Here is a 20475-nt window from a genome sequence, read left to right on the forward strand (position 1 = left end):
GCACTGATCACTTGGCTGGTAATACACTGATTACGTGCCTGGTCATGCACAGATTACGTGACTGATCATGCACTGATCACGTGACTGATAATGCACTGATCACGTGGCTATCATGCACTACTCACGTGGCTGACCATACAATGATCACATAGCTACAATGTACTGGTCACGTGACTGATCATGCACTGATCACGTAATTGATCATGCATTTATCACGTGGGTGATCATACACTGATCACGTGACTGATCATGCACTGTTCACGTGACTGATCATGCACTGATCACGTGGCTATCCTGCACTGATCACGTGGCTGATCATAAACTGATCACGTGCCTGGTCATGCACAGATCACATGACTACTCATGAATTGATCACGTGGCTATCATGCACTGATCACGTGGATATCATGCACTGATCATGTGGCTGTAATCACACGTATCACGTGACTGATCATGCACTGATCACGTGGCTATCATGCACTGATCACGTGCCTATCATGCACTGATAACCTGGCTGATCATGCACTGATCACGTGACTGATCTTGCACTGATCACGTGGCTATCATGCACTGCTCACTTGGCTGGTCATGCAATGATCACGCAGCTACCATGTACTGGTCACATGAGTGATCATGCACTGATCACGTAATTGATCATGCACTGATCACCTGGCTTATCATGCATTGATCATGTGAATGATCATGTGCTGATCATGTTTGGTGTCATACACTGATCATGTGCCTCTGGAGGCAATGAACAAAGAGCAGAGTAAGCAGGAATCAGTCAGCAGGCAATAATCATGGAACTCAGCTCTGAGAAATCATGCTGCTCAGCTGGCAATAATCAAGTATATGAGTAGGCAGGAATTAGGCAGCACAGGTGGCAATTGTCAAGGAGATGACAGGCAGGAATCGTGCAGCTCAGCTGGCAATTGTCAAGCAGATGAGCAGACAGTAATCACGCAGCTCAGCAGGCCCTGATCACGTGACTGAGCATGCACTGTTCACGTGGCTGATCATACACTGATCCCGAGATTGATCATGCACTGATCACTTGGATATCATGCACTGATCCCGTGACTGATCATGCATTGATCACGTGACTGATCATGCACTGATCACGTGTCTGACCATGCACACATCACGTGGCTATCATGCACTGCTCACGTGGCTGAACATACTCTGCTCACGTAACTGATCATGCACACATCACGTGGCTATCATGCACTGCTCACGTGGCTGGTCATGCAATGATCACGTAGCTACCATATACTGGTCACGTGACTGATCATGCACAGATCACGAAAATGATCATGCACTGTTCACGTGACTGATCATGTACTGATCACGTGACTGATCATGCACTGATCACGTGGCTATCATGCTCTGCTCACGGGGCTGATCATGCAATGATCACGTAGCAACCATGTACTGCTCACATGACTGATCATGCACTGATCACATAATTGATCATGCACTGATCACGGGGCTGATCATACACTGATCACGTGATTGATCATGCACTGATCACTTGGATATCATGCACTGATCACGTGGCTGATCATGCAATGATCACGAGACTGTTCATGCACTGATCAAGTCTATATCATGCACTGATCACATAACTGCCCATGCACTGATAACGTGGATGATCATACACTGATCATGTGACACATCATGCAGTTATCACGTGGCTATCATGCACTGCTCACGTGGCTGATCATGCAATGATCACGTAGCTACCATGTACTGGTGACGTGAGTGATCATGCACTGATTACGTAATTGATCATGCACTGATCAGGTGACTTATCAGGCACTGTTCACCTGACTGTTCATGCAGTGATCATGTGACTGATCATGCACTGACCACGTGGCTATCATGCACTGCTCACGTGGCTGATCATGCAATGATCACGTAGAACCATGAACTGGTCACGTGACTGATCATGCACTGATCACGTAATTGATCCTGCACTGATCACGTGGCTCATCATGCACTGATCACGTGACTGTTCACGCACTGATCACTTGACTGATCATGCACTGATCACGTGGCTATCATGCACTGATCAAGTGGCTGATCATACTCTGCTCCCGAAACTGATCATGCACTGATCACGTGGCTATCATGCACTGCTCACGTGGCTGATCATGCAATGATCACGTAGCTACCATGTACTGGTCACGTGAGTGATCATGCACTGATCACGTAATTGATCATGCACTGATCAGGTGACTTATCATGCACTGTTCACATGACTGATCATGCACTGATTTCGTGACTGGTCATGCACTGATCTCGTGGCTATCATGCACGCCTCACATGGCTGATCATGCAATGATCACGTAGCTACCATGTACTGGTCACGTGACTGATCATGCACTGAGCACGTAATTGATCATGCACTGATCATGTGGCTGATCATGCACTGATCACGTGGCTGATCATACACTGATCTCGTGACTGATCATGCAGTGATCACGTGGCTATAATGCACTGATCACTTGGAATGTCATACACTATTCACGTGCCTGGTCATGCACAGATTACATGACTGATCATGCACTGATCACGTGACTGATCATGCACTGATCACGGGGCACTCATGCACTGATCACGTGGCTGATCATCCTGTGCTCATGTAACTGATCATGCACACATCATGTGGCTATCATGCACTGCTCACGTGGCTCGTCATGGAATGATCACGTAGCGACCATCTACTGGTCATGTGACTGATCATGCACAGATCACGTAAATGATCATGCACTGTTCACGTGACTGATCAGGTACTGATCACCTGACTGATCATGCACTGATCACGTGGCTATCATGCTCTACTCACGTGGCTCATCACGCAATGATCACATTGCAACTATTTACTGGTCACGTGACTGATCATGCACTGATCAAGTAATTGATCCTGCACTGATCACGTGGCTCATCATGCACTGATCACGTGGATATCATGAACTGATCACGTGGATATCATGCACTGATCACGTGGCTGCTCACACACGTATCACGTGACGGATCATGCAATGATCACATAATTGATCATGCACTGATCACGAGGCTGATCGTGCACTGATCACGTGACTGGTCACGCACTGATCACGTGACTGACCATGCACGGATCACGTGGCTATCATGCACTGCTCACGTGGCTGATCATTCAATGATCACGCAGCTACCATGTACTGGTCACATGAGTGATCATGCACTGATCACGTAATTGATCATGCACTGATCACCTGGCCTATCATGCATTGATCATGTGACTGATCATGTGCTGATCATGTTTGGTGTCATACACTGTTCATGTGCCTCTGGAGGCAATGAACATAGACCTGAGTAGGCAGGAATCAGTCAGCAGGCTATAATCATGCAACTCAGCTCTGAGAAACCATGCTGCTCAGCTGGCAATAATCAAGTAGATGAGCAGGCAGGAATTACGCAGCAAAGGTGGCAATTGTCAAGGAGATGACAGGCAGGAATCGTGCAGCTCAGCTGGCAATTGTCAAGCAGATGAGCAGACAGTAATCACGCAGCTTAGCAGGCCCTAATCACGTGACTGAGCATGCACTGTTCACGTGGCTGATCAAACACCTATCACGTGATTGCGCATGCACTGATCACCTGGCTCTCATGCACTGATGACGTGGCTGATCACGCACTAATCATGTGACTGATCATGCACTGATCACGTAGCTATCTTGCACTGATCACTTGGCTGATCATACACTCATCACGGGACTGATCGTGCACTGATCACGGCGCTATCATGCATTGATTACCTGACTCCACATGCACTGATCACGTGGATGATCATACACTGATCATGTGACTGATCATGCACTGATCACGTGACTGGTAATGCACTGATCTGGTGGCTATCATGCACTGATCACGTGGCTGATCATGCAATTATCACGTAGCTACCATGTACTGGTCACGTGACTGATCATGCACTGATCACATAATTGATCATGCACTGATCATGTGGCTGATCATGCACTGACCACGTGGCTGATCATACACTGTTCTCGTGGCTGATCATGCAGTGATCACGTGGATATCATGCACTGATCACTTGGCTGGTCATACACTGATTACGTGCCTGGTCATGCACAGATTACGTGACTGATCATGCACTGATCACGTGACTGATAATGCACTGATCATCTGGCTACCATGCACTCATTACCTGGCTATCGTGCAGTTATCCCGTGGTTGATCATGCACTGATCACGAGACTGATCATGCACTGATCAAGTCTATATCATGCAGTGATCACATGACTGCCCATGCACTGATCACGCATATTATCATACACTGATCATGTGACAGATCATGCAGTGATCACGTGGCTATCATGCACTGATCAAGTGGCTGATCATACTCTGCTCACCAAACAGATCATGCACTGATCACGTAATTGATCATGCACTGATCAGGTGACTTATCATGCACTGTTCACGTGAGTGATCATGCACTGATCACGTGACTGATCATACACTGTTCTCGTGACTGATCATGCAGTGATCATGTGGCTATCATGCACTGATCACTTGGCTGGTAATACACTGATTACGTGCCTGGTCATGCACAGATTACATGACTGATCATGCACTGATCAAGTGACTGATAATGCACTGATCACGTGGCTATCATGCACTACTCACGTGGCTGACCATACAATGACCACATAGCTACAATGTACTGGTCACGTGACTGATCATGCACTGATCACGTAATTTATCATGCATTGATCACGTGGGTGATCATACACTGATCACGTGACTGATCATGCACTGTTCACGTGACTGATCATGCACTGATCACGTGGCTATCCTGCACTGATCACGTGGCTGATCATAAACTGATCACGTGCCTGGTCATGCACAGATCACATGACTACTCATGAATTGATCACGTGGCTATCATGCACTGATCACGTGGATATCATGCACTGATCATGTGGCTGATCTCACACGTATCACGTGACTGATCATGCACTGATCACGTGGCTATCATGCACTGATCACGTGCCTATCATGCACTGATAACCTGGCTGATCATGCACTGATCACGTGACTGATCTTGCACTGATCACGTGGCTACCATGCACTGCTCACTTGGCTGGTCATGCAATGATCACGCAGCTACCATGTACTGGTCACATGAGTGATCATGCACTGATCACGTAATTGATCATGCACTGATCACCTGGCTTATCATGCATTGATCATGTGAATGATCATGTGCTGATCATGTTTGGTGTCATACACTGATCATGTGCCTCTGGAGGCAATGAACAAAGAGCAGAGTAAGCAGGAATCAGTCAGCAGGCAATAATCATGGAACTCAGCTCTGAGAAATCATGCTGCTCAGCTGGCAATAATCAAGTATATGAGTAGGCAGGAATTAAGCAGCACAGGTGGCAATTGTCAAGGAGATGACAGGCAGGAATCGTGCAGCTCAGCTGGCAATTGTCAAGCAGATGAGCAGACAGTAATCACGCAGCTCAGCAGGCCCTGATCACGTGACTGAGCATGCACTGTTCACGTGGCTGATCATACACTGATCCCGAGATTGATCATGCACTGATCACTTGGATATCATGCACTGATCCCGTGACTGATCATGCATTGATCACGTGACTGATCATGCACTGATCACGTGTCTGACCATGTACACATCACGTGGCTATCATGCACTGCTCACGTGGCTGAACATACTCTGCTCACGTAACTGATCATGCACACATCACGTGGCTATCATGCACTGCTCACGTGGCTGGTCATGCAATGATCACGTAGCTACCATATACTGGTCACGTGACTGATCATGCACAGATCACGAAAATGATCATGCACTGTTCACGTGACTGATCATGTACTGATCACGTGACTGATCATGCACTGATCACGTGGCTATCATGCTCTGCTCACGGGGCTGATCATGCAATGATAACGTAGCAACCATGTACTGCTCACATGACTGATCATGCACTGATCACATAATTGATCATGCACTGATCACGGGGCTGATCATACACTGATCACGTGATTGATCATGCACTGATCACTTGGATATCATGCACTTATCACGTGGCTGATCATACACTGTTCACCTGTCTGACCATGCACACATCACGTGGCTATCATGCACTGCTCACGTGGCTGATCATACTCTGCTCACGTAACTCATCATGCACACTTCACGTGGTTATCCTGCACTGCTCACGTGGCTGGTCATGCAATGATCACGTAGCTACCATATACTGGTCACGTGACTGATCATGCACAGATCACGAAAATGATCATGCACTTTTCACGTGACTGATCATGTACTGATCACGTGACTGATCATGCACTGATCACGTGGCTATCATGCACTGATCACGTGGCTGATCATGCAATGATCACGAGACTGATCATGCACTGATCAAGTCTATATCATGCACTGATCACATAACTGCCCATGCACTGATAACGTGGATGATCATACACTGATCATGTGACACATCATGCAGTTATCACGTGGCTACCATGCACTGCTCACGTGTCTGATCATGCAATGATCACGTAGCTACCATGTACTGGTGACGTGAGTGATCATGCACTGATTACGTAATTGATCATGCACTGATCAGGTGACTTATCAGGCACTGTTCACGTGACTGTTCATGCAGTGATCATGTGACTGATCATGCACTGACCACGTGGCTATCATGCACTGCTCACGTGGCTGATCATACACTGTTTTCGTGACTGATCATGCAGTGATCACGTGGATATCATGCACTGATCACTTGGCTGGTCATACACTGATTACGTGCCTGGTCATGCCCAGATTACGTGACTGATCATGCACTGATCACGTGACTGATCATGCACTGTTCACGTGACTGATCATGCACTGATCACGTGGCTATCATGCATTGATCACGTGGCTGATCATAAACTGATCACGTGCCTGGTCATGCACAGATCACATGACTACTCATGAATTGATCACGTGGCTATCATGCACTGATCACGTGGATATCATGCACTGATCATGTGGCTGATCTCACACGGATCACGTGACTGATCATGCACTGATCACGTGGCTATCATGCACTGATCACGTGCCTATCATGCACTGATAACCTGGCTGATCATGCACTGATCACGTTACTGATCTTGCACTGATCACGTGGCTATCATGCACTGCTCACTTGGCTGGTCATGCAATGATCACGCAGCTACCATGTACTGGTCACATGAGTGATCATGCACTGATCACGTAATTGATCATGCACTGATCACCTGGCTTATCATGCATTGATCATGTGAATTATCATGTGCTGATCATGTTTGGTGTCATACACTGATCATGTGCCTCTGGAGGCAATGAACAAAGAGCAGAGTAAGCAGGAATCAGTCAGCAGGCAATAATCATGGAACTCAGCTCTGAGAAATCATGCTGCTCAGCTGGCAATAATCAAGTATATGAGTAGGCAGGAATTAGGCAGCACAGGTGGCAATTGTCAAGGAGATGACAGGCAGGAATCGTGCAGCTCAGCTGGCAATTGTCAAGCAGATGAGCAGACAGTAATCACGCAGCTCAGCAGGCCCTGATCACGTGACTGAGCATGCACTGTTCACGTGGCTGATCATACACTGATCCCGAGATTGATCATGCACTGATCACTTGGATATCATGCACTGATCCCGTGACTGATCATGCATTGATCACGTGACTGATCATGCACTGATCACGTGTCTGACCATGCACACATCACGTGGCTATCATGCACTGCTCACGTGGCTGAACATACTCTGCTCACGTAACTGATCATGCACACATCACGTGGCTATCATGCACTGCTCACGTGGCTGGTCATGCAATGATCACGTAGCTACCATGTCCTGGTCACGTGACGGATCATGCAATGATCACATAATTGATCATGCACTGATCACGTGACTGACCATGCACGGATCACGTGGCTATCATGCACTGCTCACGTGGCTGATCATGCAATGATCACGCAGCTACCATGTACTGGTCACATGAGTGTTCATGCACTGTTCACGTGACTGATCATGCACTGATCTCGTGACTGGTCATGCACTGATGTCGTGGCTATCATGCACGTCTCACGTGGCTGATCATGCAATGATCACGTAGCTACCATGTACTGGTCACGTGACTGATCATGCACTGATCACGTGGCTGATCATACACTGTTCTCGTGACTGATCATGCAGTGATCACGTGGATATCATGCACTGATCACTTGGCTGGTCATACACTGATTACGTGCCTGGTCATGCACAGATTACGTGACTGATCATGCACTGATCACGTGACTGATAATGCACTGATCATCTGGCTACCATGCACTCATTACCTGGCTATCGGGCAGTGATCCCGTGGTTGATCATGCACTGATCACGAGACTGATCATGCACTGATCAAGTCTATATCATGCAGTGATCACATGACTGCCCATGCACTGATCACGCATATTATCATACACTGATCATGTGACAGATCATGCAGTGATCACGTGGCTATCATGTACTGGTCACGTGACTGATCATGCACTGAGCACGTAATTGATCATGCACTGATCATGTGGCTGATCATGCACTGATCACGTGGCTGATCATACACTGATCTCGTGACTGATCATGCAGTGATCACGTGGCTATAATGCACTGATCACTTGGAATGTCATACAGTATTCACGTGCCTGGTCATTCACAGATTACATGACTGATCATGCACTGATCACGTGACTGATCATGCACTGATCACGGGGCACTCATGCACTGATCACGTGGCTGATCATCTTGTGCTCATGTAACTGATCATGCACACATCATGTGGCTATCATGCCCTGCTCACGTGGCTCGTCATGGAATGATCACGTAGTGACCATCTACTGGTCATGTGACTGATCATGCACAGATCACGTAAATGATCATGCACTGTTCACGTGACTGATCAGGTACTGATCACCTGACTGATCATGCACTGATCACGTGGCTATCATGCTCTACTCACGTGGCTCATCACGCAATGATCACGTTGCAACTATTTACTGGTCACGTGACTGATCATGCACTGATCAAGTAATTGATCCTGCACTGATCACCTGGCTCATCATGCACTGATCACGTGGATATCATGAACTGATCACGTGGATATCATGCACTGATCAGGTGGCTGCTCACACACGTATCACGTGACTGATCATGCACTGATCACGTTGCTATCATGCACTGATCACGTGGCTGATCACACACGTATCACGTGACTGATCATGCACTGATCACGTGGCTATCATGCACTGATCACATGGCTATCATGCACTGATATCATGCACTGATCACGTGCCTGATCACGCACGTATCACGTGACTGATCATGCACTGATCACGTGACTATCATGCACTGATCACTTGGCTATCATGCACTAATAACATGGCTGATCATGCAATTATCACCTAGCTACCATGTACTGGTCACGTGACTGATCATGCACTGATCTCGTAATTGATCCTGCACTGATCATGTGGCTCATCACGCTCGGATCACGTGGCTGATCACACACATGTCACGTAACTGATCATGTACAGATCACGTGACTAATCATGAAGTTATCACGTGGCTATCCTGCACTGATCACGTGGCTGATCATCCAATGATCACGTAGCTACCATGTACTGGTCACGTGACGGATGATGCAATGATCACATAATTGATCATGCACTGATCACGTGACTGACCATGCACGGATCACGTGGCTATCATGCACTGCTCACGTGGCTGATCATGCAATGATCACGCAGCTACCATGTACTGGTCACATGAGTGTTCATGCACTGATCACGTAATTGATCATGCACTGATCACCTGGCTTATCATGCATTGATCATGTGAATGATCATGTGCTGATCATGTTTGGTGTCATACACTGTTCATGTGCCTCTGGAGGCAATGAACATAGACCTGAGTAGGCAGGAATCAGTCAGCAGGCTATAATCATGCAACTCAGCTCTGAGAAACCATGCTGCTCAGCTGGCAATAATCAAGTAGATGAGCAGGCAGGAATTACGCAGCAAAGGTGGCAATTGTCAAGGAGATGACAGGCAGGAATTGTGCAGCTCAGCTGGCAATTGTCAAGCAGATGAGCAGACAGTAATCACGCAGCTTAGCAGGCCCTAATCACGTGACTGAGCATGCACTGTTCACGTGGCTGATCAAACACCTATCATGTGACTGATCATGCAGTGATCATGTGGCTATCATGCACTGATCACTTGGCTGGTAATACACTGATTACGTGCCTGGTCATGCACAGATTACGTGCCTGATCATGCACTGATCACGTGACTGATCATGCACTGATCACGTGGCTATCATGCACTACTCACGTGGCTGTTCATGCAATGATCACCCAGCTACCATGTACTGGTCACGTGAGTGTTCATGCACCTATCACGTAATTGATCATGCACTGATCAGGTGACTTATCATGCACTGTTCACGTGACTGATCATGCACTGATCACGTGACTGATCATGCACTGATGAAGTAATTGATCATGCAGTGACCATGTGGCTGATCATGCACTGATCATGCACTGATCACGTGGCTAATCATGGAATGATCACGTAGCAACCATGTACTGGTCACGTGACTGATCATACACTGATCACGTAATTTTTCCTGCACTGATCACGTGGCTTATCATGAACTGATCACGTGACTGTTCACGCACTGATTACTTGACTGAACATGCACTGATCAGTTGGCTATCATTCACTGATTACTTGGCTGATCATACACTGATCACGTGACTGATAATGCACTGATCATCTGGCTATCATGCATTCATTACCTGGCTATCGTGCACTGATCACGAGGTTGATCATACACTGATCACGAGACTGATGATGCACTGATCACCTCTATATCATGCACTGATCACAGATCAAGTGGCTGATCATACTCTGCTCCCGAAGTTGATCACGCACTGATCACGTGGCTATCATGCACTGCTCACTTGGCTTATCATGCAATGATCACTTAGCTATCATGTACTGGTCACGTGAGTGATCATGCACTGATCACGTAATTGATCATGCACTGATCAGGTGACTTATCATGCACTGTTCACGTGACTGATCATGCACTGATCACGTGACTGATCATGCACTGATGAAGCAATTGATCATGCACTGACCATGTGGCTGATCATGCACTGTTCACGTGGCTCATCATACACTGATCAACTGCTTGGTCATGCACAGATCACGTGACTAATCATGAACTTATCACGTAGCTATCATGCACTGATCACGTGGCTGATCATGCACTGATCACGTGGCTATCATGCAATGGTCACGTGGCTATCATGCACTGCTTACGTGGCTGATAATACACTGATCACGTCATTGATCATGCACTGATCACTTGGATATCATGCACTGATCACGTGGCTGATCATGCACTGTTCACGTGTCTGACCATGCACTGCTCACGTGGCTGATAATACACTGCTCACCTAACTGATCATGCCCTGATCACGTGGCTATCATGCACTGATGACGTGGCTGAACATGCACTGTTCACGTGGCTGATCACACACCTGTCACGTGACTGATCATGCACTGATCACGTGGCACTCATGCACTGATCACGTGGCTGATCATACTCTGCTTACGTCACTGATCATGCACACATCACGTGGCTATCATGCACTGCTCACGTGGCTCGTCATGCAATGATCACGTAGTTTCCATATACTGGACACGGGACTGATCATGCCCAGATCACGTAAATGATCATGCACTGTTCACGTGACTGATCATGTACTGATCACGTGACTGATAATGCACTGATCACGAGGCTGTCATGCTCTGCTCACGTGTCTGATCATGCAATGATCACGTAGCAACCATGTACTTGTCACGTGACTGATCATGCACTGATCACGTAATTGATCATGCACTGATCACGTGGCTGATCACACATGAATCACGTGACTGATCATGCACTGATCACGTGGCTCTCATGCACTGATCACGTGGCTCTCATGCACTGATCACGTGGCTATCATGCCCTGATCACGTGGACATCATGCACTGATCACGTGGCTGATCATGCACTGATCACTTGACCGATCATGCACTGATCACGTGACTCATCATGCACTTTTCACGTGACTGATCATGTACTGATCACGTGACTATCATGAATTGATCACGTGGCTATAATGCACTGATCACGTGGCTGATCATCCAATGATCACGAGACTGATCATGCACTGATCACGTCTATATAATGCACTGATCACATGACTGCCCATGCACTGATCACGTGGATGATCATACACTGATCATGTGACACATCATGCAGTTATCACGTGGCTATTATGCACTGCTCACGTGACTGATCATGCACTGATCACATGGCTATCATGCACTGATCACGTGGCTATCATGCACTGATCACGTAATTCATCATGCACTGATCACGAGGCTGATCGTGCACTGATCACGTGACCGATCATGCACTGATCACGTGACTGATCATGCACTGATCACGTGTCTATCATGCACTGCTCACGTGGCTGATCATGCAATTATCACACAGCTACCATGTACTGGTAACATGACTGATCATGCACTGATCATGTAATTGATCATGCACTGATCACCTGGCTTATCATGCATTGATCATGTGACTGATAATGTGCTTATCATGTTTGGTGTCATACACTGATCATGTGCCTCTGGAGGCAATGAACAAAGAGCTGAATAGGCAGGAATCAGTCAGCAGGCAATAATCTTGAAACTCAGCTCTGAGAAATCATGCTGCTCAGCTGGCAATAATCAAGTAGATGAGCAGGCAGGAATTATGAAACACAGGTGGCAATTGTCAAGGAGATGACAGGTAGGAATCGTGCAGCTCAGCTGGCAATTGTCAAGCAGATGAGCTGACAGTAAACACGCAGCTCAACAGGCCCTGATCACGTGATTGAGCATGCACTGTTCACCTGGCTGATCACACACCTATCACGTGACTGCACATGCACAGATCACCTGGCTCTCATGCGCTGATCACGTGGCTATCATGCACTGATGACGTGGCTGATCATGCACTGATCATGTGTCTGATCATGCACTGATCACGTAGCTATCTTGCCATGATCACTTGGCTGATCATACACTCACCTCGGGAGTGATCGTGCACTGATCACGGCACTATCATGCATTGATTACATGACTCCACATGCACTGATAACGTGGATGATCATACACTGATCACGTGACTGATCATGCACTGATCACGTGACTGACCATGCACTGATCACGTGACTGATGATGCACCGATCACGTGGCTATCATGCACTGATCACGTGGCTATCATGCACTGCTCACGTGGCTGATCATACTCTGCTCACGTAACTGATCATGCACACATTACGTGGCTATCATGCACTGCTCACGTGGCTGGTCATGCAATGATCACGTAGCTACCATATACTGGTAACGTGACTGATCATGCACAGATCACGAAAATGATCATGCACTGTTCACGTGACTGATCATGTACTGATCACGTGACTGTTCATGCACTGATCACGTGGCTGATCATGCAATGATCACGTAGCAACCATATACTGGTCACGTGACTGATAAGGCACTGATCACGTAATTGATCATGCACTGATCCCGGGTCTGATCATACACTGATCACGTGATTGATCATGCACTGATCACTTGGATATCATGCACTGATCACGTGGCTGATCATACACTGTTCACGTGTCTGACTGTGCACCCATCAAGTGGCTATCATGCAATGCACACTTGGCTGATCATACTCTGCTCATGTGGCTGGTCATGCAATGATCACGTAGCTACCATATACTGGTAACATGACTGATCATGCACAGATCACGAAAATGATCATGCACTGTTCACGTGACTGATCATGCGCTGATCACGTGGCTATAATGCACTGCTCACGTGGCTGTTCATGCAATGATCACCCAGCTACCATGTACTGGTCACGTGAGTGATCATGCACCTATCACGTAATTGATCATGCACTGATCAGGTGACTTATCATGCACTGTTCACGTGACTGATCATGCACTGATCACGTGACTGATCATGCACTGATGAAGTAATTGATCATGCAGTGACCATGTGGCTGATCATGCACTGATCATGCACTGATCACGTGGCTAATCATGGAATGATCACGTAGCAACCATGTACTGGTCACGTGACTGATCATACACTGATCACGTAATTGATCCTGCACTGATCACGTGGCTTATCATGAACTGATCACGTGACTGTTCACGCACTGATTACTTGACTGAACATGCACTGATCAGTTGGCTATCATTCACTGATTACTTGGCTGATCATACACTGATCACGTGACTGATAATGCACTGATCATCTGGCTATCATGCATTCATTACCTGGCTATCGTGCACTGATCACGAGGTTGATCATACACTGATCACGAGACTGATGATGCACTGATCACCTCTATATCATGCACTGATCACAGATCAAGTGGCTGATCATACTCTGCTCCCGAAGTTGATCATGCACTGATCACGTGGCTATCATGCACTGCTCACTTGGCTTATCATGCAATGATCACTTAGCTATCATGTACTGGTCACGTGAGTGATCATGCACTGATCACGTAATTGATCATGCACTGATCAGGTGACTTATCATGCACTGTTCACGTGACTGATCATGCACTGATCACGTGACTGATCATGCACTGATGAAGTAATTGATCATGCACTGACCATGTGGCTGATCATGCACTGATCACGTGGCTGATCATACACTGATCACGTGACTGATCTTGCACTGATCAGGTGACTGATCATGCACTGATCACGTGGCTATCATGCACTGATCACTTGGCTGGTCATACATTGATCACGTGCCTAGTCATGCCCTGATCACGTGGCTGATCATGCACTGATCACGTGGCTATAATGCACTGCTCACGTGGCTGTTCATGCAATGATCACCCAGCTACCATGTACTGGTCACATGACTGATCATGCACTGATCACGTGACTGATCATGCACTGATCACGTGGCTATCATGCGCTACTCACGTGGCTGATCATGCAATGATCATGTAGCTAACATGTACCTGTCACGTGACTGATCATACACCCATCAGGTGACTGATCATGCACTGATCACGTGGCTATCATGCACTGATGAAGTAATTGATCATGCACTGACCATGTGGCTGATCATGCACTGTTCACGTGGCTCATCATACACTGATCAACTGCTTGGTCATGCACAGATCCCGTGACTAATCATGAACTGATCACGTAGCTATCATGCACTGATCACGTGGCTGATCATGCACTGATCACGTGGCTATCATGCAATGGTCACGTGGCTATCATGCACTGCTTACGTGGCTGATAATACACTGATCACGTCATTGATCATGCACTGATCACTTGGATATCATGCACTGATCACGTGGCTGATCATGCACTGTTCACGTGTCTGACCATGCACTGCTCACGTGGCTGATAATACACTGCTCACCTAACTGATCATGCCCTGATCACGTGGCTATCATGCACTGATGACGTGGCTGAACATGCACTGTTCACGTGGCTGATCACACACCTGTCACGTGACTGATCATGCACTGATCACGTGGCACTCATGCACTGATCACGTGGCTGATCATACTCTGCTCACGTCACTGATCATGCACACATCACGTGGCTATCATGCACTGCTCACGTAGCTCGTCATGCAATGATCACGTAGTTTCCATATACTGGACACGGGACTGATCATGCACAGATCACGTAAATGATCATGCACTGTTCACGTGACTGATCATGTACTGATCACGTGACTGATAATGCACTGATCACGAGGCTGTCATGCTCTGCTCACGTGTCTGATCATGCAATGATCACGTAGCAACCATGTACTTGTCACGTGACTGATCATGCACTGATCACGTAATTGATCATGCACTGATCACGTGGCTGATCACACATGAATCACGTGACTGATCATGCACTGATCACGTGGCTCTCATGCACTGATCACGTGGCTCTCATGCACTGATCACGTGGCTATCATGCCCTGATCACGTGGACATCATGCACTGATCACGTGGCTGATCATGCACTGATCACTTGACCGATCATGCACTGATCACGTGACTCATCATGCACTTTTCACGTGACTGATCATGTACTGATCACGTGACTATCATGAATTGATCACGTGGCTATAATGCACTGATCACGTGGCTGATCATGCAATGATCACGAGACTGATCATGCACTGATCACGTCTATATAATGCACTGATCACATGACTGCCCATGCACTGATCACGTGGATGATCATACACTGATCATGTGACACATCATGCAGTTATCACGTGGCTATTATGCACTGCTCACGTGACTGATCATGCACTGATCACATGGCTATCATGCACTGATCACGTGGCTATCATGCACTGATCACGTAATTCATCATGCACTGATCACGAGGCTGATCGTGCACTGATCACGTGACCGATCATGCACTGATCACGTGACTGATCATGCACTGATCATGTGTCTATCATGCACTGCTCACGTGGCTGATCATGCAATTATCACACAGCTACCATGTACTGGTAACATGACTGATCATGCACTGATCATGTAATTGATCATGCACTGATCACCTGGCTTATCATGCATTGATCATGTGACTGATAATGTGCTTATCATGTTTGGTGTCATACACTGATCATGTGCCTCTGGAGGCAATGAACAAAGAGCTGAATAGGCAGGAATCAGTCAGCAGGCAATAATCTTGAAACTCAGCTCTGAGAAATCATGCTGCTCAGCTGGCAATAATCAAGTAGATGAGCAGGCAGGAATTACGCAGCAAAGGTGGCAATTGTCAAGGAGATGACAGGTAGGAATCGTGCAGCTCAGCTGGCAATTGTCAAGCAGATGAGCTGACAGTAAACACGCAGCTCAACAGGCCCTGATCACGTGATTGAGCATGCACTGTTCACCTGGCTGATCACACACCTATCACGTGACTGCACATGCACGGATCACCTGGCTCTCATGCGCTGATCACGTGGCTATCATGCACTGATGACGTGGCTGATCATGCACTGATCATGTGTCTGATCATGCACTGATCACGTAGCTATCTTGCCATGATCACTTGGCTGATCATACACTCACCTCGGGAGTGATCGTGCACTGATCACGGCACTATCATGCATTGATTACATGACTCCACATGCACTGATAACGTGGATGATCATACACTGATCACGTGACTGATCATGCACTGACCACGTGACTGACCATGCACTGATCACGTGACTGATGATGCACCGATCACGTGGCTATCATGCACTGATCACGTGGCTATCATGCACTGCTCACGTGGCTGATCATACTCTGCTCACGTAACTGATCATGCACACATTACGTGGCTATCATGCACTGCTCACGTGGCTGGTCATGCAATGATCACGTAGCTACCATATACTGGTAACGTGACTGATCATGCACAGATCACGAAAATGATCATGCACTGTTCACGTGACTGATCATGTACTGATCACGTGACTGTTCATGCACTGATCACGTGGCTGATCATGCAATGATCACGTAGCAACCATATACTGGTCACGTGACTGATAAGGCACTGATCACGTAATTGATCATGCACTGATCCCGGGTCTGATCATACACTGATCACGTGATTGATCATGCACTGATCACTTGGATATCATGCACTGATCACGTGGCTGATCATACACTGTTCACGTGTCTGACTGTGCACCCATCAAGTGGCTATCATGCAATGCACACTTGGCTGATCATACTCTGCTCATGTGGCTGGTCATGCAATGATCACGTAGCTACCATATACTGGTAACATGACTGATCATGCACAGATCACGAAAATGATCATGCACTGTTCACGTGACTGATCATGCGCTGATCACGTGGCTATAATGCACTGCTCACGTGGCTGTTCATGCAATGATCACCCAGCTACCATGTACTGGTCACGTGAGTGATCATGCACCTATCACGTAATTGATCATGCACTGATCAGGTGACTTATCATGCACTGTTCACGTGACTGATCATGCACTGATCACGTGACTGATCATGCACTGATGAAGTAATTGATCATGCAGTGACCATGTGGCTGATCATGCACTGATCATGCACTGATCACGTGGCTAATCATGGAATGATCACGTAGCAACCATGTACTGGTCACGTGACTGATCATACACTGATCACGTAATTGATCCTGCACTGATCACGTGGCTTATCATGAACTGATCACGTGACTGTTCACGCACTGATTACTTGACTGAACATGCACTGATCAGTTGGCTATCATTCACTGATTACTTGGCTGATCATACACTGATCACGTGACTGATAATGCACTGATCATCTGGCTATCATGCATTCATTACCTGGCTATCGTGCACTGATCACGAGGTTGATCATACACTGATCACGAGACTGATGATGCACTGATCACCTCTATATCATGCACTGATCACAGATCAAGTGGCTGATCATACTCTGCTCCCGAAGTTGATCATGCACTGATCACGTGGCTATCATGCACTGCTCACTTGGCTTATCATGCAATGATCACTTAGCTATCATGTACTGGTCACGAGAGTGATCATGCACTGATCACGTAATTGATCATGCACTGATCAGGTGACTTATCATGCACTGTTCACGTGACTGATCATGCACTGATCACGTGACTGATCATGCACTGATGAAGTAATTGATCATGCACTGACCATGTGGCTGATCATGCACTGATCACGTGGCTGATCATACACTGATCACGTGACTGATCTTGCACTGATCAGGTGACTGATCATGCACTGATCACGTGGCTATCATGCACTGATCACTTGGCTGGTCATACATTGATCACGTGCCTAGTCATGCCCTGATCACGTGGCTGATCATGCACTGATCACGTGGCTATAATGCACTGCTCACGTGGCTGTTCATGCAATGATCACCCAGCTACCATGTACTGGTCACATGACTGATCATGCACTGATCACGTGACTGATCATGCACTGATCACGTGGCTATCATGCGCTACTCACGTGGCTGATCATGCAATGATCATGTAGCTAACATGTACCTGTCACGTGACTGATCATACACCCATCAGGTGACTGATCATGCACTGATCACGTGGCTATCATGCACTGTTCACGTGGCTCATCATACACTGATCACCTGCTTGGTCATGCACAGATCACGTGACTAATCATGAACTGATCACGTAGCTATCATGCACTGATCACGTGGCTGATCATGCACTGATCACGTGGCTATCATGCAATGGTCACGTGGCTATCATGCACTGCTCACGTGGCTGATCATACACTGATCACGTCATTGATCATGCACTGATCACTTGGATATCATGCACTGATCACGTGGCTGAGCATACACTGTTCACGTGTCCGACCATGCACTGCTCACGTGGCTGATCATACATTGCTCACGTAACTGATCATGCCCTGATCACGAGGCTATTATGCACTGATGATGTGGCTGAACATGCACTGTTCACGTGGCTGATCACACACCTGTCACGTGACTGATCATGCAATGATCACGTGACACTCATGCACTGAGCACGTGGCTGATCATACTCTGCTCACGTCACTGATCATGCACACATCACGTGGCTATCATGCACTGCTCACTTGGCTCATCATGCAATGATCACGTACCTTCCATATACTGGTCACGTGACTGATCATGCACAGATCATGTAAATGATCATGCACTGTTCATGTGACTGATCATGTACTGATCACGTGACTGATCATGCACTGATCACGTGGCTATCATGCTCTGCTCACGTGGCTCGTCATGCAATGATCACGTAGCTACCATATAATGGTCACGTGACTGATCATGCACAGTTCACGAAAATGGTCATGCACTTTTCACGTGACTGATCATGTACTGATCACGTGACTATCATGCACTGATCACGTGGCTATCATGCACTGATCACGTGGCTCGTCATGCAATGATCACATAGCTACCATATACTGGTCACGTGACTGATCATGCACAGTTCACGAAAATGGTCATGCACTTTTCACGTGACTGATCATGTACTGATCACGTGGCTATCATGCACTGATCACGTGGCTGATCATGCAATGATCACGAGACTGATCATGCACTGATCACGTCTATATCATGCACTGATTATATGACTGCCCAGGCACTGATCACGTGGATGATCATACACTGATCATGTGACACATCATGCAGTTATCATGTGGCTATCATTCACTGCTCACGTGGCTGATCATGCAATGAT

The sequence above is a fragment of the Bos javanicus genome, chromosome 28 (genome assembly GCF_032452875.1).
Source record: "Bos javanicus breed banteng chromosome 28, ARS-OSU_banteng_1.0, whole genome shotgun sequence".
NCBI classification, from domain to species: domain Eukaryota; kingdom Metazoa; phylum Chordata; class Mammalia; order Artiodactyla; family Bovidae; genus Bos; species Bos javanicus.